A 25,945-nucleotide genomic window follows, 5' to 3' on the forward strand; every position below is an offset into this window, starting at 1 on the left:
ACATAAAAAAATGGTAATTGTTGAATGGCCTCTCCTTTTGGGTGGGTGTTTTTTTAATAGAAACAGTTTCTAGAAAAAAATTAATCATAACATTGGACCAAATAAAATTAAAGTGTAACTCAATAAAATTAAAGTATAATTCAATAACATTAAAATTTGCAGTTTACTCATAAATATAACTAACAATCAAAGCATAGATATAATGCACAATATAAATTTTCTTTACGATGGTGTCCTGAAAAATAATTCAGTGAAAAAAGTCATGAGAATGGACTCTATACTTTACTTAAATTCAACTAAGCTCTTTTTACTTATTTGTAAGTTTTAGAGAATACCTGTGAGTAGAATAATGTAATACAAAGGAAAAAAAATGAAAAAGATTCTGTCTCATAACCACACATTTTATTTGCTTATTCCTATGACCCATCAGTTGTGAAATTTTGAAACTTTTACCAACACTTTTATTATTTCTTCTTTCAAAGTGCTGGAGACCAGGTTCATCTTTTCTCTGCTTTTCTGCTTCATTGCCTGAATAATTTCTCTTCCTATTCAAGCCCTGTGTTTTTTAATATAGCCTTCCTTTGCCCCTAGAGGTTTTTAGTTTAACCTCAGTAAGCACAGGAACACAGCCTGCATAATATCAGCCTCCTCTTAAAAAAAAATACCTAAACAACAACAACAAAAACCACTTTAATGGTGTCTTTTTGTATAAAATAAAATCTAAAGTCTTAGCAAGGCAATCAAGATTCAAAGACTACTTCTAAAACACTTATTCAATTTTATCCTCCAATAAAATGCCCACTTTTCTATTCACATAATAATCACCATGTTAACAATGTGAGTATTAGTTGGAGGCATGCTTCGTTTACATTACCATAGCCAAAAGTGTTCATAATAATGACCAAGATGGTGAAGAATCTATATAAAGCAGTGAATTAAAACATACTAAGAGAAAAATCACTTAACTACTAAAGGAAGACAGTAAGAAAGGTAAAAAGAAAGACAGGTGTTACACAACAGCTAGAAAACAAGTAACAAAATGGCAGTAGTAATGTCTTACTTAACAGTAATAACAAGGAATGTAAATGGATTAACTTCTTCAATTAAAAGACAGAATGGCTGATTGAATGGATTTAAAAAACAAGAACTAACTAAATGCTGCTTTCAAGAAACTCACTTCACCTGTAAGGACACAAATGGACTGAAAGTGAAGGGATGCAGAAGATATTTTACACAAGCAGAAACCAACAAAAGAACGGGACTAGCTGTACTTATATCAGATAAGAGAGATTTAAGTCAAAAACTGTAAAAAGGGACCAAGAAGGTCATAATATAAGAATAAAGGGGTCAATTTAGAAAGAGGACATAACAATAGTAAATTTATATGGAGCACCCAAACATATAAAGCAAATATTAATAAATCTAAAGCAGAAAATATATTGCAACACAATAACAGCATGGGACTTCAACACCTCATTTTTGGCAATGGACAGATTATCCAAGCAGAAAATCAACAAAGAAACAATAGTTAAACTACATTCTAGACCAAATGGACCTAACAGACATTTACAGACCATTTTATCCAACCGCTACTGAAAACAAACTATTTTCATCAGCACATGGAACATTCTCCAGGATAGATGATATGTTATGACACAAAACAAATCACAACAAATTCAAAAAAGTCAAAATCATATCAAGTAGCTTTTCTGACCACAGTGAAATAAAACTAGAAATCAATAACAAGAGGAACTTTGGAAACTGTACAAATACATGGAAATTAAAAATATGCTCCTGAGTGGCTTATGGGTCAATGAAGAAATTAAGAAGAAAATCTAAAAATTACTTGAAACAAATAAAAATGGAAGCACAACATACCAGAACTTATGGAATACATCAAAAGCAGTACTAAGAGGAAAGTTTATAGCAATAAATGCCTACATCAAAAAGAAGAAAGACTCCAAATAACTTATCAATCTAAAGGAACTAGAAAAATAAGCACAAATCAAACTCAAAATTAGTAGAAAAATAAATAATAGAAATCAGAGCAGAAATAAAATTGAAATTAAAATATACATAAAAGATCAACAAAACAAAAAATTGGCTTTTTGAAAAGATAAACAAAATCAGCTAACCTCTAGCTAGTCTAAGAAAAAACAGAGAAGATTCAACAAAATCAGAGATGAAAAAAGAAACATTACAACTGATACCACAGGAAGGAAAAATCATTAGAGACTATTATGAGCAACTATATGCCAACAACAGAAAAACCTAGCAAAAATGGATAAATTCATGGATACATACAACTTACCAAGACTGAACCACAAACTGAAAACCTGAACAGAACATTAATGAGAAATAAAAGCTGAAGTAGTAATCCTCTCCCATCAAAGAAAAGCCCAGGACCTAATGAGTTCACTGATGAATTCTACCAAACATCTATAGAAGACCTAATACAAATTTGACTCAAACTATTTTTAAAAATTAAAGAGGAAGCAATATCTGCAAACTCCATCTATGAGGTCAGTATTACCTTGATACCAAAATCAAAGATATAAGAAAAGAAAAGCTATGGGCCAATATTCCTGATGAATATAGATTTATCATCTTCACAAAATACTAGCAAACCAAATTCAACAACACATGAAAAGATCATTCATCATGATCAAATGGGATTCATTCCAAGGCTACAAGGGTGGTTCAACATATACAAATCAATAAATATGATATACCACATAAACAGAATCGAGGACAAAAGTTATATGATCATTTTAGTAGATACTGAAAAAGCATTTGATAAAATTCAACATCCCTTAATGATAAAAACCATTAACAATTGGGTACAAAAGGAACATACACCAATACAAAAAAGGCCATATATGACAAACCCACAGCTACTCTCATACTGAATGGGGAAAAATAGGAAACCTTTCCATTAAGATCTGGAATAAGACAAGGATGACCACTTTTATCACTTTTATTTTAACACAGTACTAGGAGTCCTAGACAGAGCAATTTGGTAAGAGAAATAAATAAAATTGAAAAGGAAGAAGTACAATTATTCTTGTTCATAGATGACATAATCTTATATTTAGAAAAAAACTAAAGACTCCACCAAAAAAACTCAATTGATAAATTTAGTAAAGTTGCAGGATACAAAATGAACATACAAATATCAGGAGCACCTCTATACATTAAAAATAATCAATCTGAAAAGGAAATTAAGAAAACAATCTCATTTAAAATAGCTATAAAAATATCTAGGAATAAATGTAACCAAAAAAGTGAAAGATATCTACAAGGAAAACTAGAAAACATAGATGAAAGAAATTGAATAGATCACAAATAAAAAGAAAAGATCTGCATGGATTGGAAGAATTAACATTGTTAAAATGCAATCTCTATCAAAACACCAATGACATTCTTCACGGGAATAGAAAATACAATTCTAAAATTTATATGGAACCACAAAAGACCCAGAACAGCTAAATAAATCCTGAGAAAAAAGAACAAAGCTAAAGACATCATAATATCTGGTTTTAAATTATACTACAAAGCTATAGTAGCGAAAATAGCATGGTACTGGTATAAAAAATAAATACATAAAACAGTGGAACAAAACATAACCCAGAAACAAATCCAAAAATTTACTGCCAACTCATTTAGACAAAGGTGCCAAGAACATTGATTGGGAAAACGAAAGTCTCTTTAATAAATGGTGATAGGAACTGGATATCCAAATTCAGGAGAACCTAGATTTGCATCTTTCACCATATACAAAAATCAACTTAAAATGGATTAAAGACTTAAATATAAAATCTGAAATTATGAAACTACTAAAAACACTTGGGAAATGCTTCAGGACTTTAGTCTGGGTAAATACTTTTTTGGATAAGACCTCAAAAGCACTGTCACCAAAACCAAAATTAGATTACATCAAGTTAAAAAGCTTTCACACAGCAAAGGTAACAATTAACAAAGTGAAAAGACAATGTAAAAAAGTGGAAGAAAATTATGTGCAAACTATTTATCCAATAAAAGATTCATAACCAGAATATATAAGGAACTCAAACAGCTCAACAATAAATAAGCAAATAACCCAATTTAAAAATGGGCAAAATATCTGAATAGATGTTGTTCAAAACAAGACTTACAACTGACCAACAGGTATATGAAGAAGTGCTCAACACCACTAACCATTAGGGAAATGCAGATCAAAACCCCAATGAGGTATTATCTCATCCCGGTGAGAGCAGCTATTACCAAAAAGACAAAAATAACAAATGCTAGTGACAATGCAGAAAATGGGGAGCACTCATATGCTGTTGTTGAGAATATAAAGTAGTACAGCCATTATGGAAAACAGGATGGAAGTTCCTCAAAAAGCTAAAAATAGTACTACTATATAATCCGGCAATACCACTGATGTATACATATCCTAAGGAAAAGAAATCAGTATATTAAAGAGATATCTGTGCTCCTAAGTTTATAAACTTTTCACAATAGCCAAGACATGGAAGCAATCCAAGTGTCCATCAATGGAAAAATGTATATATACACAATGGAATAGTATTCAGCAATTAAAAAAAGAAATCCTGTCATTTGCAGTAACATGAATGTATATATACATATATAGTATATACATAATGGAATGGTATTCAGTCATAAAAAGAATGAAATCCTGTCATTTGCAGTACATGAATGTAACTGGAGCTCATTATGTTAAGGGAAATAAGCCAGTCACAGAAAGACAAACATCACATGTTTTTACTCACATTTGGGAGCTAAAACAGTGGCTCTCATGGAGATAGTGAGTAGAATGGTGGTTACTAGAGGCTGGGAAAGGAAGTGGGGAGGAGGAGATGAAGAGAAGTTGGTAAATGGGTAAAAAAAAATAGAAGAAATAAATTCTAGCATTTTATAGCAGACTAGTAAAATTATAGTTAAAAAATAGTTTATTTTATTTTTCAAAATAGCTAGGAGAATTGTAATATTCCCAACACAAAGAAAAGATAAATGTTTGAGATGATGGATAATCCAATTACCTAATTTAACCATTACACATTGTATACATGTATCAAAATATTACATATACCTCCAAAATATGTGCAACTATATCAATAAAAATAAAAAATAGATTTTCAAAAAGATCATTTTGGAAACAATTCACAAAATGCAAATAAAATGGTCTTAACACTTTTAAAAAAGACCATATTAGCTTTTGTATATGAAAAGTAAGGTTCTCAATCTCTCTCTCTTTTTCTTGGCATTGCTTTCCTCTGTGTGAGCTCCACCCTTGGGCAGTCTCTTTGTGGTTGTTAATTCCTAGGAGCTCTAGAATCATATATCACCATTTTTTCTTAGTACTACCAATAGTAAGAAAGATTCTTGTTTTCTTAATATTCGCAACAAAAGTCCTAGAATTGATTTTAATTGGCCTGACTTGGATTGCATCCATCGCTACAGATAGGAAGAAATAACCCACTGCTTAGACAGGCAAGGAAAATGAATCTGGTGGTAGAGTTGGCACAATCCAAACCCTGTAGAATGAAATTGAGACAAGCCAAATACTTACAGCCCACTGATCTTTGATAAAACAAATAAAAACAAAAAGTGGGGAAAGGATACCCTATTTAACAAATGGTGTTGAGATAACTAGCAAGCCACATGTAGAAGAATAAAAACGGATCATCATCTCTCACCTTAAACAATAATCAACTCACGATGGATCAAAAACTTAAACCTAAGACCCCAAACCATAAAAATTCTAGAAGATAACATAGAGAAAACCCTTCTAGACATTGCCTTAGGCAAAGACTTCATGACCAAGAACCCAAAAGTAAATTCAACAAAAACAAAGATAAATAAATGGGACTTAATTAAACTAAAAAGCTTCTGCATAAGAAAAGAAATAATCAGCAGAGTAAACAGATGACCCAAGAGTGAGAGAAAATCTTTGCAAACTTTGCATTCAACAAAGGACTAATACCCAGAATCTACAAGGAATTCAAATAAATCAGCAGGAAAAATAATAATAATAATAACCCCATCAGAAATGAAGCTAAGAACATGAACAGAAAATTATCAAAAGAAGATATATGAATGGCCAAAAAACATATGAAAAAATGCTCAACATCTCTAATTGTCAGAGAAATGCAAATCAAAACCACAATGTGATACTACCTTAGTCCTGCAAGAATGGCCATAATTAAGAAATCAACCAATAATAGATGTTGACATGGATATGGTGAAAAGGGAACATTTTACACTGCTGGTGAGAATGTACACCAGTGCAACCACTATGGAGAACAGCATGAAGATTTGTTAAAGAACTAAAAGTAGAATCTAACATTTGATCCAGCAATCCCACTACTGGATATCTACCCAAAGGAAAAGAAGTCATAATATAAAAAAGACACTTGCACACACACGTTTATAGCAGCACAATTCACAATTACAAAAATATGGAAGCAGCTCAAATGACCATCAATCAACAAATGGACGAAGAAAATGTGATATATAAAGGAATTCACAGAAATCTGGATGGAACTGGAGACCGTTATTCTAATAAGTGAAGTAACTCAGGGATGGAAAACCAAAAGTTGCTTTTTCTAACTTATAAGTGGGAGCTAAGCTATGAGGATGCAAAGGGCTCTGGGGCCTCAGGGGGAAAGGTGGTAGGAGGGTGAGAAACAAAATGCTACGCATTGGGTACAGTGTACACTGCTCTAGTGATGGGTGCACCAAAATCTCACAAATCACCACTAAGGAACTTATCAATGTAACCAAACACTGCCTATTCCCCCAAAACCTTTTGAAATAAAAAAAAAAAATAGTTACCCCAATATATCGTCACATAGAAAGAGGAATGAGTACATTCATTTACTGCACAATTTATCAAAACTTGTTGAGAAAGCATTCTACTTAGTGTAGAAAACAACTTATCTAAAGGAGTATACATAAAAGCTATCTTTGAACATTTGAAATTTATCATGAGAAAAAGAACAGACTTGATACCTAGCTCTGAAGGTTACACATAGAGTTACTGAATGAAAATGACATATATAGAGAGATTTGGGTTCATAAAGGGGAAGATATTTTTTCAAAAATGGAACAGGGTGACCATAGGTAGAGGATATGGATGAAACACATCCATGAGAATAAAAGTTAGAGGAAAACATTCAGCTCCACCAAAAGGCAAAGTCTCTAGGTTCCCAAATAGGGGAGCAAATGGCACTTGTACACATGAGTGGATGTGTTTAGAATGCACTCAAGGCACTCAGGGCCCCCAGGAAACTTAGACTTACCTGTTTGTACACAAATACCCTGAGTTTTGAGTGAGCTAGAAAGCAGGTCCATGGCCACAAATCTGTCAATCATTGTATAGGATCATCATTAGGTCAATCAATAGTGAAATTCTTTTTTTTTTTTTTTTTTTTTGTGACGGAGTCTTGCTCTGTCGCCCAGGCTGGCGTGTGGTGGCGCAATCTCAGCTTACTGCAAGCTCTGCGTTCCGGGTTCACGCCATTCTCCTGCCTCAGCCTCCCGAGTAGCTGGGACTACAGGCACCCGCCACCATGCCCGGCTAATTTTGTGTATTTTTAGTAGAGACGGGGTTTCACCTTGTTAGCCAGGATGGTCTCGATCTCCTGACCTCGTGATCTGCCCACCTTGGCCTCCGAAAGAATAGTGAAATTTTTAAATAAATGACTCAGCAAATGACTTAGATTCAAGTCCTCTATGTATATTCAATTTTTCAGTAATAATTTAATAATTTGATCTGAATGAGGTTCCATTTCTTCATCTGTGACGTGAAATAATCATATACCTCTACCCCTGACAATACTTTGAAGACTAAATGGGAATGCTTCATCTAGTGCAGAATTCAAGTGGTTGTTGTCATTATTATTAAGCACTCTGTGACTTTCACTGATACTTTGGGTAAGAAACTAGTTATTTCTTACTTGGATTTAAGAAGTTTACAATGTAGCAAGGAAAAAAATGAATAAGCATAAATTGGAAATTAATCTAAATACATAACTGTAGTTTGAACCCAATCGAGTCACTGATTATACTTTTTGAATTATCTTATTTAACACTAAAAATAATGAGTAATTTGATTTCAATTCTTTCTCCTCACAACCCACTCGTCACCCCTTCCCATAAGCTATTTTTATTATTTATCAATTCATCTGACAAATTTCTCATGTAAAACAAGATAAAGTTTCTCTCACTTCTTCTTAAAGTGTCTGTTTGAGAAATTACTCTGTGCAGAATTTAGAGCAAAAAACAAGATGTCACTAGAATATTAAAGCAACACCGGTGATTAAAATATCACACCTTGCCTGTTTCATTGGCAAGCTGAAGACAGAAACGAAGATGAAATATAACCATGTGTTTTTCACATGAATATGTTGGGGAAATGTACTTTTAAGAGCTCACTTTTATTTTGTTTTTATTTATATTTCGTATTTTTAAAATCCTCATAACTTCTCTTAATGCTTTTCCTAAATAATAGCTTGGACAACCCAGATATGGAATATATAGGCCAGGTGCGGTGGCTCATGCCTGTAATCCCAGCACTTCAGGAGGCCGAGGTGGCCCTCCCCACCCCATGTCAAACTTTGCCTAGCCAATGTCATGAAGGTTCAGGTCAGATCCCAAGGTCAGGAGTTCAAGACCAGCCTAACCAGCATGGTGAAACCCCGTCTCTACTAAAAATACAAAAACTTAGCAGGGCATGGTGGCGCTAGCCTATAGTCCTAGCTACTCAGGAGGCTGAGGCAGGAAAATTGCTTGAACCCAGGAGGCGGAGGTTGCAGTGAGCCGAGATTACACCATTGCACTCCAGACTGGGCGACACAGCAAGACACCATCTTAAAAATAATAAATAAATAATACATTTTAAAAAAATAACAGAAAGAAAGAAATATATAACAAGCCAGACTTAGAACAGTGTAATTGTTTCTTGAGCAAGGATAGAACGCCAAACACTTTCTTCTCTAAGTATTCAGGAACAGGAAGTTCATCCCAAGTTAGCAGATTTGAGTTTGTGATATCTAGCTTTTTATCCTTGACTGAAAATGAAAGATTCCTTGGCTTTCTCTTAAATATCTGAATCTGTCAAATTCAATTTTATTTGGTCAAGGACGTTACGGTTTTGGTAATTTATTCACATGAGGTCAAGTAAGTCATCTGATATAATTTTTAAAACATAACAGTTTTATTGGGATATAATTCACATGCTATATAATTCACTCAATTTTAGTTTACAACTCAGTTGATTTATGTCTGTTCATAGATTTCTGCAACCATCACCACAATCTCATTTTAGAGCATTTTCAGCATCCCCAAAAGAAATCCCACATCCCTCATTCCCTCTCCTATAGCACCTGGCGACTACTGTTTTTTATCTCTATGGATTTGCCTATTCTTGGCATTTCATACAAGTAAAATTACAAAAAAAAAATGTGGCCTTTGTGAGTGGCTTTTTAGCATGTTTTCATGGTTTGTCTATGTTACATCAGGTTTCAGTACTTCAGTTTTTATGACCAAATAATATTACATTGTATGGATATGCTGCATTTTGTTTATGTCATTAGTTGATGGACATTTGGGTTGTTTCCACTTTTTGGCTGTTATGGATAATGCTAGTGTGACCATGATATATGAGCTTTTGTGTAGGCATATACTTTCATTTTTGGGGGATATATACATAGGAGTGGAATTGCTGGGCCACCCAGTAACTCTTTGCTTAAGCATTTGAGGAATCGCCAGATTGTTTTTCAAAGCTGCGATGCTATTTTACATTCCTGGCAACAATGTATAAGGACTCTCATTTCTCCACATACTCACAAACACTTGTCATTACCTGTCTTTTTAAATTTAGCCATCTTAGTGAGTACGCAGTGTTATAGTATTATGATTTTGATTTGCCTTTCCTTTCTGGCTAATGATGTTGAGCATGTTTTCCTGTGCTTACTGACCATTTGCATCTTAATTGGAGAAATGTCTATTAAGAGTCCTTGCTCATTTTTCAATTGAATTGTCTTTTGCAGTGTTTTAAGAATTGTTCGTATATTCTGGATACCACAACCTTATCAGATATATGATTTGCACATATTTTCTCCTATTCTGAAGATTGTCTTCTTACTTTTATGATAGTATCCTTTGAAACACAAAAGTATTTAATTTTGATGAAGTCTAATATATCTCTCTTTTCTTTTGGCACTTGTACTTGGTATTATGTCGAACTTTGCCTAGCCAGTATCATGAAGGTTCATTCCTATATTTTTTTCTAAAAGTTTTGCAGTTTTAGCTGTTACATTTACATCTATAATCTATTTTGAATTAATCCTTTGGTTATGGTGTGAGGGAGAGGTCCTAATTCATTTTTTGCATTGTGGAAATCCATTTGTTCAAGCACCATTTATTGAAAAGGCTGTTCTCTCCCTCATTGAGTTGTTTTGGCACTTTGCTGTAATTTTTTACCCTTGAATTGATTGTCAGAAGTTTAAAGCACCTAATCTAGATGTTTGACTACAGTAAATCTAGATTGTTAAGATTTTCCTTTGGAGATTTCTATAGCCTGATAATTCTTTAAAATAAAACATACATAATGCCTCAATCCTAAACTTTAAATGATCTTTTAGATTAATTCCTAATGGAACCTAATTTTTACTATCTCTGAAGATGCAAACATTCTTGGAAACAACTACTGACTTATTTGAATATTGTTCAGCAAATCCTTGTCTCTGTTAGATAAAGAACTGAATGTTCTAACTAATACTCCCTTGTGAATTTTACAGTTGAAAAAACCTAATATTTAATCCTAGTTCAATTATGTGGGAGTCTTTTTCAGTTCTGGCAGTATCTCAAAGCTGGTTTGATGTACAAAGCATTGCAAAACATAACCTGGGCAGATTTAGATGAATCTAAATAGGTATAAGTATTTTTTGCATGAATATTTATATCACAAAACGTGGAACAATGAAGAAAGTCACATAAATGTTGTGTCCAGAAAAACTCACCTTCCATTTTAAGATAGATTTATTTATGACAGTATCCTTTAAAACACAAAAGTATTTAATTTTGATGAAATCTAATATATCTCTCTTTTGATGCTTGATATTATATCGAACTTTGACTAGCCAATGTCATGAAGGTAGGAGATATATGACCTTTTATTTAGTCATCTCTCAATAATCTACTTTAATATGATCTTGTTACTATCTACAATCTTCCTATGAGATGTTAATTATCAAAATGTCCCTATTTTAAAAGAAATTTATCAATTAGTACTACTCTAAAGAACCACTGCAAAACACAAAATAATGACTGTTTGTCTGCTTAGCCTACAATTTTGTAGGATGACTAGACAGTTTATCTTATCTGGGATTATTAAAGTGATCTTGGACAGGATCACACAGGAGTTTGTGATGAGCTCACAGGTCAGCTGACAGCTGGATAATCTTGCATGGCCTCACTCATTTCCTGGAATATGGCCAGCTATAGGCGACCATATGCTTTTCATCCTTCAGACACCGTGCCCAGATTTCTTCACACGGAAATCTCAAGTTTAAGAGCAGCAAGAGAAGGAAATCACAATTTGTAAGTAATTTCCAACTCTCTTGTATCAAATTTGTTACCATTCCATTGGCCAAAGCAAGTCACAAGACCAGCCAGATTTTAGGGAATGGGAAAAAATCCACCTCTATATGGTAAAAGCTGCAAAATGTGGTTAATTTTGTAATTTTCCACATAAAACAAAATGAGGGACATTTCACAGTGGTAGCAAAATTAGGTCTTTAGCATGGAATTTCTAAACATGAGCATGGTATATGGGTTATTTAAATATTTCTGCTTCTTCTAGACAATTTAACAATTATTTTATCTTAATTGAGCACTTTTATTATTTTAACAGATGTAATATAATCACATAGAAATAAAACATCAGAAAACAAAGAGGTACAAAATGAAAAGGCTTTTCTCAGGACTGGGCATGGTGGCTAACTCCTATAATCCTAACACTTCTGGGAGACCTACGTGGGAGGATCACTTGAGCCCAGGAGTTTGATACCAGTCTGGGCAATATAATAAGACTCTGTCTCTGCAGGAAAAAAAAAGTTTAAAAAGTATCCAACACGGTGGTACATGCTTTTAGTCCCAGCTACTTAGGAGATTGAGGTAGGAGGATCACTTGAGCCCAGGAGGTCAAGGCTGCAGCGAGTCATGATCACACCACTGAATTCCATCCTGGGCAACAAAGAGAGATCTTGTCTCAAAAAAAAAAAAAAAAAAAAACAAGACTTTTTTCCCATATCTTTCACATTCTCTCACCCCTCCATACCCTGCCCTAATAGACAAGAATTTTGGACTGTTTCTGCATTCAGTCTTTTAGAGGTAACACTAAGTAAAATCCTGCCTTTATGTCTGGATTTATCAATACTAAGCAGTAGCTGGTGAGGGTCAATACACAAGGACCATTTAGCACATTTTCTCTATACCTCTCCTACCTTGTTCCTCTTATTTTTTAAATTAAATCTATAAAGATTTTACATCATGTACTAAGATCTCTATTTTAAACCCATCAACTTTAAGCTGCAGCTCTTGATGACTTGCTATATGAGATGAGGTATTTAATGTTGTGAAATCCTTAATTTGGCTTTCACAGCCTCTACCGCTACCACTTTGTCAGAATTTTCCAAGTCTTGTATGACTTTAACAATGTTACGTTGTATGACATTTATAGTCTGACCTGTATTTTAATAAAGTTTTGCATCCATAGTTTGGTTCTGAAAATTATGAACTGATAAACAGTGTTAAAACTGTAATGATTATGCAGTAATCAATGTTGTGCTTTAACTCACAAAGAGGTAGTATGTCCTTCAGGCTGAGTCACTTGAAAGAGAGAATATTTCAAATGTCAATGTCAAATGTATTCTATTACATTCCATCACTTGTTCAAGATAAGGTACATTTTGTTTTTCTTCAAATGTGTAACATGATCTTTTTATACAACTTTGTAAATTTCCTGGAGAATTTCATTGTATATGTTTATTTTTTTCTTGTTGTCAAAATTTGTATTTTATCACATTCCAAAAAGCATCCACTTTTTTTTAATCATACTACTTGTTGGATGACATAAAATGCTTCAAGGCCGTAAATACAGCTGTCTTATTTCTTTTTATTGTTCTCCTGGGTTAATTCTATTGTTTCCTAAGTCCTTTGTATTTCTCCTGAATTCTTTTAGGAATAGTGTATAAAAGATGAACATAATGAGTTCATCACAAAAATAAATATATCTTTCATTTCCTGGATAGAATTCTAGAAAATTCTAGGTTTTTTTTTCCCCAACAGAATTTTGAAGCGTTTTTTAAGATATAAGGTTACTGAAGTGAGAATGTTAATGTCAATCTAAATCTTTATCTCTAGCATGCAACGCAGTTGTGCTTATTTAAAATTATTTAATTATGCATACAAAAAGTGGACAAATTATAGATAGATGAGTTATTCAAAATAATCTTATCAGCATAATCACAGCATTAGTCAAGAAATAAAACAGTATCTGTGCCTCAGAAGTTTCCCTTTGTGCCCTGTTCTCAATTACTGACCCTTCCTTCCCAGGAAGCATCATTGACCTGACTTTGAATATCATATAACAGATTATTGTTTTTGAAATTCATACAAAATAGAAACAAGGTAACATATATTCTTTGTGATTCACTGCTGTCACTCAATATTATGATAATGAGATTATCCACATGGTTGCTTACAAAATAATCTATTCATATCGATATCTGAATGTTGTTTATTATATCAATATACAGGAAATTATGTTGATACTCATTTGGATTTATTTCAATCTTTGCCTATTACAAATAAAGTTGTTAAGAACATTTTTGTTTGTTGCACATATACTCACATTTTTAATGTGTTCTATTTTACTCCACCTAGGGTAATAGAATGTATTTATAATAAATATTAGAAGATAATTCCAAGCTATTTTCCAAAGCAGTTGTATCAGTATCTCTCTTATCAGCAATGCTTGGGAGTTCTATTCCCCCCAAATCTTCACCAACACTTGGTATAGTTAGTGTATTTAATTGTAGCTATTCTAACTGGAATGTATACCCTGTTTAGAAGCCCTTAGATAGTTATATGTGTGGCAATTATTTTCTCCCATTTTTTGATTCGTTTTTTATACCCTTTTAATGATGTTTTAATGAACAGGAAGAGTTATTTTATCAGTCTTTTCCTTTATGGTTAATGTTTTTGTATCCCCTTGAAGAAAGCATTCCCTACACTTAGGTCATGAGATAATATTTTTTGTTGTCTTCTAGAAGTTTTGTTGCTTTATCATTCATATTTTGATCTATAATCACCTGGACTTGATTTTTGCATATGGTGAGAAGTAGGAGTCAATGTTCATCTTTTCCATATTAATGACCAATCAATTCAATACTATTTATTAAGGGGAAAAAGTCCTTTGCCTCTAGTTTGCGTTGCCACCTTTGACATAAATCAAGTACATTGATGCATGGGTCTTTCTGGACTCTGCTCTGTTCCTTTGTTCTATCAGTTGATCCTGGCATCATGCTACCTATTCCTAAATTATAATAAATTTATACTGATAATATAGGTAGATTTGGTACTGTAGGTGCACCAACACAATACTTTTCAAAATAGCTTTAACTATTTTTGACATCTTACTTTTCCATATAAATTTTAGAATCAACTTGCAAATTTCCATAAAATAACTTCCTATGATTTTGATAGAAATTTTACATATATATGTAAATAGATTAAAATAGATATATTTGATAGATGTATCTATAAAATAGATATAAAGGAAAGCAGTTTAATTGACTCACAGTTCCACATGGCTGAGGAGGCCTCAGGAAACTTACAATCATGGCAGAAGGAATGTAAATAGATAAATAGATATATAGATGTATTTGAGGAGAATTAATACCTTAAAAATACTAATATTTCTCTTTTATGAAAATGGTATGTATTTTTGTGTGGTTTATTTTTAAGCAATAACATCTTATAATTTTCTATGTAAAGGTCCTGCACAATTTTTGTTAGACTTAGTCTAGGCATTTGATATTTTTGATGCTTTATAAATGATATCACATATTTAAGTTTTATTTTCTAAATATTGGCTTCTGGTGTATATGACACAATGATTTTAAGATGACCTTATGTCCCATTACCAAACTAAATGTTAATTCTGAAGATCCCCTTAAATGTTTTACACACACACACAAAAATCAATAAAGTCATGTTATTTCCTAATAATAAGTTTTATTTCTTCTTTCCCAATTTTAAACTATGTGTTTGTTTGTTCTTAGAGAAACAATTTTAAACTATGTGTTTGTTTATTCTTGCTGATCTTAGAGAAAAAGCTTTCAGTTGTTTATTTGAGTATAATATTACATTTGCACTTTTCATATATAATCTTTATTATGTTGAGGAACTTTTATTTCTAGTTTGTTGAGAATTTCTTTTATCATGAAAGGGTGTTGAAGTTTGTCAAATGCTTTTTCTGCAAATGCTTTTTGCCTTGTTGCAGCTTGGTAGAACCTCTTGTACAAAATTAAAAATACATAATGATAGTCAGATATTCTCATCTTAATCCTGATCTCAAGTTTCTTTCCTAGATATCTAGGATTTAAGAAAGCTTAAAAGGTGCAGATTTAAGAAAGCTTCCTTTTATTCCTAGTTTGCTAAAGATTTTTATCACAAATCAGGAAGCATCATTTAAAAGAATGAATATTATAAACTGCTTTTTGGCATTGACTGAAGTGATTATTTAATTTTTCTCCTAGATTCTGTTAATGATATAGAAAACATTAATAGATAAGTATTTAAACTATCTTGCATTCCTGGAATAAATCTAACTTGCTCACAATACCTACTATGTATTTACACACATTGTTTACTTTTTTATTCCATACAACTTTTAACGCCTGAATATATTTTTGGTATAAAATTTCATTTTCATTTTTTATTCCAGTATTCATAGAAATACATATTATGAAGATGGTTCAGTGGAGAACCCTGGGTTAGGGGAGATTTTTTATGAATGCGAAGTTATTTTGTTTTCATTTTTTCCTCCCTCCCGTCTCAGGCAACCACTATTCCACTTTCTGCTTCTATGAGTTTGACTATTTACCTTATATAAGGGGAATTGGCAGTATTTCTCTTTTTGTTACTGGCTTGTTTCATTTAGCATAATATTCTCAAGGTTTATATATGTTGTTCCATATGGTAGGATTACCTTTTTATGGCTGAATAATATTTCATTATACACACACACACCACATTTTCTTAATCCATTCACCTGTCGATGGACGTTTATATTGTTTCCACATCTTGGCTATTATGAATAATACTGAATAAGCATGAGGATGCATATATCTTTTTGAGATCCTGATTTTATTCTTTTGGATAAATGCACAGAAGTGGGATTTCTGGATTATATGGTAATTCTATTTTTAATTATTTTAGAAACCTCCATATGGTTTTTCATAGTTACTGAACTACTTTATGTGCCCACCAACAGTGTCTAAGTTCCAATTTATCCACATTCTCACCAATACTTGTCATTGTTTTTTGTAATAACGGCAAACCTAACAAATGTGAGATGATATATCTCATAGTGGTTGTAATTTGCATTTCAATAATTCATGATGTTGAGCATCTTTTCTTATACCTGTGGCCATTTATGTCTTTTTTCAAAAGAAATCCAATCAAAGTGAATTCTCCAATTTCTTTTCTCTACTTTTTCTTTTATTTTCCTCTTAGCTGTACTACACAAATGTACCGTTGCCCAGTTTCAAAATCAGATAGTTTGTTTTATTTTGTTTCGTTTTGTCTTGTTTTTCTGTTTAGTTGTGGAAGTTCTTTATAGATTTTAAATATTTATCCCTTATCACATGCACATTTTGTAAATTTCTCTCCCATTCCACAGGTTTCCTTCTCACTCTATTGATAGTTTCTTTGTAACTCCATCTATCTATTTTTGCTTTCATTGTTTGTATTTTGGTGTCATAGACATAAAATTATTGCCAAGACTAATGTCATAAAACTTTTTCCTTTGTTTTCTTCTAGGAGTGTTACACATAAAAGTCTTATATTTAGGTTTTTAATCCATTTTGATTGAGAGTTGCATATGGCGTGAGAAGAGAGTCTGATTTCATTCTTTTGCATGTGGATATTCAAATTTCCCAACACAAGTTGTTAAAGACTATCCATTCTTTCCCCATTGTATATTCTTGGCACTCCTGTTGAATATCAGTTGACTGTGTATGTGGAAAATTATTTCTGGGCTCTCTTTTCCATTGGTCTAAATATGTGTTTTAATGCTAGTACTATACTGTTTAATTACTTTGGCTCTGTAATGTATTTTGAAATCAGGAAGTATGATGCCTCCACCTTTGTTCTTCTTTCTGATGATTGTTTCAGCTATTTGGAGTCCTTTGTGGTTTCAAATGAATTATAGGATTGATTTTTCTATTTCTGTTAAAAATGTCATTGGGATTTTGGTACAGATCACATTGAATCTGTAAGTTGCTTTGAGTAGTATAGATATTTTAACGATATTGTCTATTCCAGTCTATGAACACATGTTTTTCTATTTATTTTCTGTCTTTCCTTTATGAATATTGTACAGTTTTCAGTGTATGTTTTTCATTTCCTTTGTTGTTTATTCCTAGTTATTGTATTCTTATTGTTGTTGTTGTCAATAGGATTGATTTCTTAATTTCTTTTTTGGATAGTTCATTGTTAGTGTAAGAAATGCAACTGAATTTTGTATGTTGATTTGTATTGTGCAGCTACATTGAACCCATTTATTAGTACCAACTTTTTCTCACTTGGTGAACTCTTTAGGGCTTTCTACATGTAAGATTGTATCATCTGTAAACAGAGATACTCTTACTTCTTTATTTCTGATTTAAGTATCTTTATTTCTTCCTTGCCTAAGTGCTCCTTCTAGGACTTCCAGTACCATGTTTAATAGAAGTGATGAATAGGCATATTTGCCTTGTTGCTGATCTTAGAGAAAAAGCTTTCAGTTGTTTATTTGAGTATAATATTGCATTTGCACTTTTCATATATAATCTTTATTATGTTGAGGAACTTTTATTTCTAGTTTGTTGAGAATTTCTTTTATCATGAAAGGGTGTTGAAGTTTGTCAAATGCTTTTTCTGCATCTATTAATATGATCTTGTAGTTTTTATCCTTCTTTCTGTTAATGTAAGGTATCATGTTAATTGATTTTTGTGTTGAGTTATTCTTGCATCCCAGGGTTAAATCTCAATGATACTTCTAACGTGCTGTCAAATCTGGTTTTCTAGTATTTTGTTTAGTGTTTTTGCTTCTATGTTTATCAGGAATACTGCTTTTCTTGCTGTGTCTTCATCTGGCTTTGCTGTCAGGTAATGCTGGCCAGCCTCATAAAATGTGTTTTTTTTTTTTTTAATTTGTATCTTTTCTTTTTTTCTTTATTAATCTACCTAAAGGTATGTCAATTTTATCTTTTTTTAAAAAAATTGTAATTTCATGGATATTTTGTTTTTTAAGTTTCTACTTCATTTAGGTTTGCTCTGATATTTATTATTTGCTTTCTTCTACTCATTCCTTTTCTGGTTTCTCAAGGTAAAAAGTTGTTTATCCGAGTTTTTTTTGTAATGTACACAATTATTAATATAAACTTCACTCTTTGTAATGTTTTCACTGCATCTCATAAGTTTTGATATGTTGTGTTTTTGTTTCTTTCAAGATATTTTTAAATTTCCCTTTTGATTTTTTCTTTGACCAATTGTTCAGGAGTATGTTGTTAAATTTCTACATTTCCTCCTGTTATTAATTTCCAGTTTTATAGCATTGTGGTTGGAAAATATCCTTGATGTGATTTTGATCTTAAATTTGTTAGATCTTACTTTGTGACTAAACATGTGATCTATCCTTGGTAATGCTTCATGTGTGCTTAAGAAAAAAGTATATTCTGCCGATGTTGAGTAGGATGTTCTGCATATGTCTGTTAGGTTCATTTGGTCTAAAGTGTTGTTCAAGTCTGCTATTCTCTTATTAATTTTTTCTCTAATTGGTCTGTTATTGAAAGTGAGGTACTGAAGTTTTCTTTTATTATTGTATTGCTGTCTATTTCTTACTTCAATTCTGTCTGTCAATGTTTGCTTTACATACTTATGTAATCTGATGTTTGATGTATATATTATTTGCTAACTTTTAAGGGATTATTTCATGTATTTTCATATAAGATACTGACCTGTTATTTCTCTTTCACTGGAATATGACTGATAAGTGTTATTATCAAAGTTATGCTGACCCAATAAATGAGTTTCAAAGTGTTTCCTTTTTTACTAAATTTATTTCTCTTTCACTGGACTATGACTGATAAGTGTTATTATCAAAGTTATGCTGACCCAATAAATGAGTTTCAAAGTGCTTCCTTTTTTACTAAATTTACATAAAATATGTATTATTTCTTTCATATATATGGAGGAATTTTCTGGTGACAGTGTATTTGCCTAAAGGTTTTTTAAAAAATATTTTACTAACCAATTTAATTTATTTAATTATGGATTCAATTTAAAGACATTTCTCTCCTTATTGGTGCCTCTCAAATATCTCTAAGATGTTAACCATAAGTTTGTATCTCTTCTGAATTATGTATGTATCCCCTTGAGTCTATTGATCTTTTTGCATCTTTTTCCTTTGCAATGCTAGTTTTTTACAAATATATGGAAATTATTTGTTTTCTAGTCATTTGTTATCATAGGACTATAACAGCAGCAGCTGGCTGGGGTATGCTCAGCCCTTACCAACTTCTATATTAAGGAGAGGACTCACTAAAATTCTGTATATATTATGAGGATGTTCAGTTAGTAGGCTTCTTTTCCACACTCTACTAACAGAGTACCCAGAAAGCTGGGCTACTTCTCCAAATGGCATAATAAGATGGGTCCCAATCTGGAGAGCTAACCCCTATTCTGGATGCCCAAGCTCTGGTCGGGAGAACTTCTTTCTAGAAGGTCCCTCTCTGGCTTTATCTCAGAAATGAGTCCTGCAGCTGCATTCATGATGAACGAAGGCTGGAGAAGACATTCTATAAGCCAATTAGCAAACAATATAATCAGCCCCCTACTTCCTATCTGGTTTCAGTTCTGTTCTACATATGAGCCAATTTCACAGGCCATGGAATGAGGAACTCAAAACACATCTACTAACTTCTGAGCTCATTCAAATCACCTGTTGGCATGATTACAACTAACTTCTGTCTTCCAGAAATCTGTCGGATTTCATTCTGCTGATATTCCTGTCTCCTATTATAATTTCTTCCCATCATTTCAATCTTTTACCTTTTGTTTTGCTTTGTTTTAGCATTTTATTATATTTTTAGAAATAGGTAAGGCTAATATACAATGAAGCAACATTCTTAAATTTAAATTTTAAAAATTTTTTAATTTTGAATACTGTTTATTACTTTTATATTAATAACATGCAACTGAGGAATTGTAAAGTGATTGTATAATATGTTCAGTGTTATTCTGACAACACTTGAGAGAGTTAAACATGCAAACACATGCATAGGTAAAGAGAAGAAAAACAGAAACAGTAGAGAAATTGTCCCTCTCCCTAGGCAATTGCTTAGGTGGTTTTCTGATTGTAATGAAGAATGATCAGAAATGTGCTGGAAGAGGATTTAAAATTTGCCTATGCTATAAATCTTAGCATAAATTAGAAATTAACAAATAATTCAAAGTTCCATGTCTGCTAAAAATATCATTTGTTTTCATTTTACTCTTACATATCAAGTAGATTATTCATATTTTGTGTGAGATATATTACCTAGGAATGTCCTAACTTATTGACACAATTACTCTTTCTATTAACAAGATAACATTTTGCTTATAGTATTTTAAAGGCATATATATATATATGTTTATATATATATATATGTTTTTATATATATATATATATATATATATAATCGGTGTTGAAAATAAGATACATACACATCTTCAACTTCTCTTTTCCTGCCTCCTACCCCATTGCCAACCTCATTTCCCTTCAGCCAATCTACATGGAAATTAAAAAGTTAAAAAGAGAACCAGCGGGGAACCCAGGCCCCAGGACTGATAGTAAGTAATTTGGGTGGCAACACCTACCCATGTAAGAAACCAGTCTGGTAAGTTATTTTAGGGCATAAAGAATTCCCATGTTACACCATTTTTCAATTTTCAACAGATATTTCCTCAATCAGAAAAAAAGATCATCTTTAAGATGTGATGGTTATTCTTCATTTGCCTACCAATTTCCCTTCTCCCATTATCTTCCTTGCTTTGTACCCCAGGAGGCTCTTCTCTCTGTACAGCCTCTCTTCCAATTTCCACCTAAGCCGGGCCTCCAGGAAGTACTGGCAGGAGATCAACAGATGGGAAATGAGAAAGTCAATTTCTCCCTGCTCTGTCTTTGCTTCCCTACCTGGGCTCTGACAGCAGCTCTGTCTCTCCCATCTATGGCCTCCTCCACACTTCTGACTCTTCAGGGACTCCAGAGATGCCAAATCTTCCCCCAGATGATGGCTATCTTCCCCTCCTGATGGTCTGTTTCTTTACCCCATGATTTTTCCCTGAACCTCAACTTCAATCTCAGTAATCAATCTTTTCACCAAGTGTCTTCAAGTGGACTGCTTGGGTGAGTGCCATTTCTGGTTGGAACCTGACAGATATACCAGATTCTAGAAATGGTTTAATTTCAATTCCACAGGTAGGCATTCTCAGATGGTATTTCTTCTGTGATTCACATCATGCCCTAAGTAAATCTCTGTTAGAATTTCTATTGATGTCCCTTAATTGGTGATTTTTTTTTGATGACTAGAAGAATTATTTCTTTAAAAATTTATTTTGTTAAAAGATCACTTAATACTTTGCCATTTGAAATATTTGATATGTTTAGTCCAGTGGTTCTCAATCTCAGCTGGAAAGTTTAATAACAGTTGTGGTCAGCAGAATGATATGATTTCCCGCACAAAAGGCAAAGTCCGTGTTCACAAAAATAGTTTGGCAGAAAATAAGGACATGCTTTATACTTAATGTCCTCTCAATTACTTTAGTTTTACTTTGTTGAAAGATCACTTAATACTTTGCCATTTGAAATATTTGATATGTTTAGTCCAATGGTTCTCAGTCTCAGCTGAAAAGTTGTTTAACACCAGTTGTGGTCAGCACAATAAGATAGTCTCCAAAATGCACTGTACACCCATTCCCAGTTTACACTCCCTGCATATTCCCCAGTGTTAGCGGTGGAGGGTGTCCGGTTCTTGGCACTTTAAAAAAAGAATTGGACAAAATGCACAAACAAAGCAAAATGAAGCAACAAAAGCAGACATTTATTGACAACGAAAGCACCCTCCACAGGGTGGGAGTGGACCCGAGCAAGTGGCTCAAAGGCCTTGGTCACAGAGTTGTCTGTGGTTTCAATATGCTTTAGAGGTTTCCCATTGGTTACTTGGTGTATACCCTGTGTAATGAAGAGGATATTTCCTGTCATAGCTGAAGTGTTTCTATTTGATTTAGTTCTAGGAAGTCCTTAGGTTCCCTACCTCCAGGGCCTATTCTCCTGCCTCACCAGGAACGTGAATTTGATAGACTTCACTTTTGTCATCGGGTCATGTTCTATGTCACAGTTGACAGCAAGGGAGATTATCTGGATAGGCCAGGCTTAATCATCCAAGCCTTTTAAAAACAGAGAGGTTTGTCTCACTGGTTACAGAAGAGAAATCAGAGAGATTAGAAGCAGGAAGCAGGTTCTATAGCAAGGAGATTCTCTGTTGCTGAGATAGAGAGGCCCACGTGACAAGGACCTAGCATGGCCTCCTGAAACAGAGTGTTCATTGGCCAACAGCTAGGAAGACAACAGGGACCTCAGTCCGATAACCACAAGGAAATGACTTATGCCAACAACTAGCGAGCTTGAAAGAGCATCAAGAGCCACAGAGAGAACTGTAGCCCTGGCCAACAAATTAATTTCAGCTGGATGAGAACCTGAGCAAAGAATACCGCTACTATGTGCCAGAACTCCTGACCTACACAGCCTGTGGGGTAATAACTCTATGCTGATTCAAGCTGATAAATTAAACTGACAATTAAGCAGGTAATTTATTAATCGGTAACAGAAAATTACAGGTCTCAAGTTGAAAAGCCCCAACCTCCAACATTCTGGTTTGGGAGGTTAGTCTGGGTTGGGGTCTAGGCATTAGTATTTTTCAGCACCTCCTATCCCAAGTGATGCTGACATTCAGCCAGGAAAGAGAATCACTGCTTTTCTTCCTTAAGTGAATTGGAGTCTCCTGAAACATAAAATAACCCACTAGAGGAGTCCCCCACAAGCCTCATTCATTCATTCAACAAACACTTATTGAATGTTTAATGGATGCCAAGTCCTAGGCCCTGGGAATTTATTTAATGGTTAGAAAATCAGACATAGTCACTTCCTTCATGGAGCTCACAAAGAGGAGAAAATACATTTTTTAAACACCATATGATTTCCTGCACATAAGGCAAAGTCCATGTTCACAAAAATTGTTTAGCAGAAAATAAGGACATGCATTCTAACTAGAGTCTCCTGTTATGGGTGTCCTCTCAATTACTTTAGTTTGCACTACAAAGCTCTGTTTGGGAAAAATAAATTGCCTTAAATGACCTCCATCAGCATTATTTTGCTATGCTTACAGAGGTCACTTAATAATTCAGGAAAAAAAAAAGGTAGGGAAATAATTGAACACAGATATAACCATTATTCTTGGTATTAAGATACCAGGATTCCGAGTGTGAGATGTCACGGTAAGTCTATTAAAGAGTTTGGAGAAGACAAACATTAAGCAAATATTGTCACAAAGAAATGTAAAATTACTGCTATGATGAAACCTTCCAAAGGGAATGTACTCATAGAATAGGAGGATTTGACTTGGGGTTGGTACAGGGGAGTGTCAGTGAAGGTGTCTTAGGAAGTAATACTAAGCAAGGAAACCAAAGAGGAGCAGGGTGAAGTGCGGTGGGAGGTGAGCGAGAAGCAAAGTACCAGTGGTTGCAAATTGAAATCCCATAGGAACTTTGAAAAGTACTGGTGGCTGGATCCTACCCCAGAGATCCTGGTTTAATGTGCCTGGGGTGTGGTCTGGGCATCTCCAGATCATCGCAATATATGCCCAAGCAGGAAAAAACAGCACATGCACTGTTCTGTGGCAGGAGGAAACTTGACAGGTTCTAGGAGCTGGAAGAAGGCCAGGGTGAAGAAAGCCATGGCCTCCAAAATTTTCAGTAGCTGCAGCTACATCACAGACACATTGTGACATGGACTTGCCCTGAGTCACTACTATCCAAAGTATTTTAAAACATTTTACCTTGCATTAAAAATTCACCGCTAGGAATGTAATAGGTGAGGTCAAAAAGATTTCGCCAAAATTCCAAGGATCATCCTAGGTTAAAAAATAAAGGTGATTATATGTCATTTATAAAACCCTCCATTCCCATCCTGCTCTGAGTCTTGGCCCAGGGGAAAAAAAAAAGTTTCTAAATTTCAATACAATGATGGGAGATGGGCAAGAGAGCTCTCCTAAAAGAGAGGAAGGGGACACCATTCAGAAGTGCATGTTTTCTTTTTGGTCTCCCTAACCATGCAGTCAATCTTATATTGCAGACAACAGATAAAGCATTCATTAATACTGACAGGAGTGCAAATTATCCTCTAAATGGTATTTTGCTGTTAGCTGAATAATTTGCCTATGGCATAAAAATTAAGTCAGTTGATTTGAGATAAACCTCCAAAATCTCTTTTGGCATTAAAAGAGCCAATTGCCCACAAGTTACCAAATCAGACAGGTTTGTCAACTGACCTCTGGCACTTTCCTCTCTTCTCCAGCTTCAGCCAAATTGGACCCATTACTTTCCTAAACTCCTAGCATGTTCCCGCCTCATAGTCTTTGCACTGTCTATTGGTTCTCACTGATATCCTTTTTCCCATATTACCACCCCCACCCCTTTCATTTTCTTTCTTACCCCAGGGAGTCACTTAACCAGAGAACATCTTTGGCCACCCAGCTCATAGCACTACCATGATTCTTGATGCACTCACCTTGGTTCAATTTTATTTACAACGTTTGTCACTCTGTGACATATTATAAAACTGTGCATTTGTATTTTGTCTGTCTTCCCAAACCTGGCCTAGCTTGTAAACCCATGCCATCAGCAGCCATGTCTGTTTTGGTTGCTAATTTATTTTGACCACCAAGAACGGTGGCTGGCATATACTTTGTGCTCAATATACACTTGTTAAACTAATATATTGTAGGGAAGTTTAAATCTTTTCCCTGAAGCTTTGATAATTTGAGTCTATAAAACAGACAATAGATTAACAGGAAAAAAAGGCAAACGCAATATGTGCACAGGAGACACACAAAACATAAAGACACCAAAAATGTCCAAATAGTTAATGCTTTTAACCGTCTTGAGGTTACAGAAAAAATAGGGTCTAAGAGTGCTGAGGGACAGAAATAGAAAAGGAGAAAAGTTTGAGCTAGCAAAAGCATTCTTGTTTTGCAGATGAAACCTCACATATAACAGTCCTCAAAAAAAATAGATGGTAGTCTGTGGTTGAAGTTTCTTAGTCAGATTTTCAAAGGTGTCAAACTCTCATTATTCTTTCCTAGATCTGAACAAGGGAGAGCCTCAGAGAAAGACTGTTTGTATCTGCTTTTTATTTCACTTTAGTTTTTCTACAGGTATAAATCTCTTCTACAACAAGACAGCTTTGCACGGCTATTCCTATCTGCAATCTCTCTAAATAGCCATCTCAAAATATGTCAAGGAAATATACTGTGGGGTGAATTATTTTGGTTTCCTTCCATATGAA

This window comes from Papio anubis, chromosome 16 (genome assembly GCF_008728515.1).
Source record: "Papio anubis isolate 15944 chromosome 16, Panubis1.0, whole genome shotgun sequence".
NCBI classification, from domain to species: domain Eukaryota; kingdom Metazoa; phylum Chordata; class Mammalia; order Primates; family Cercopithecidae; genus Papio; species Papio anubis.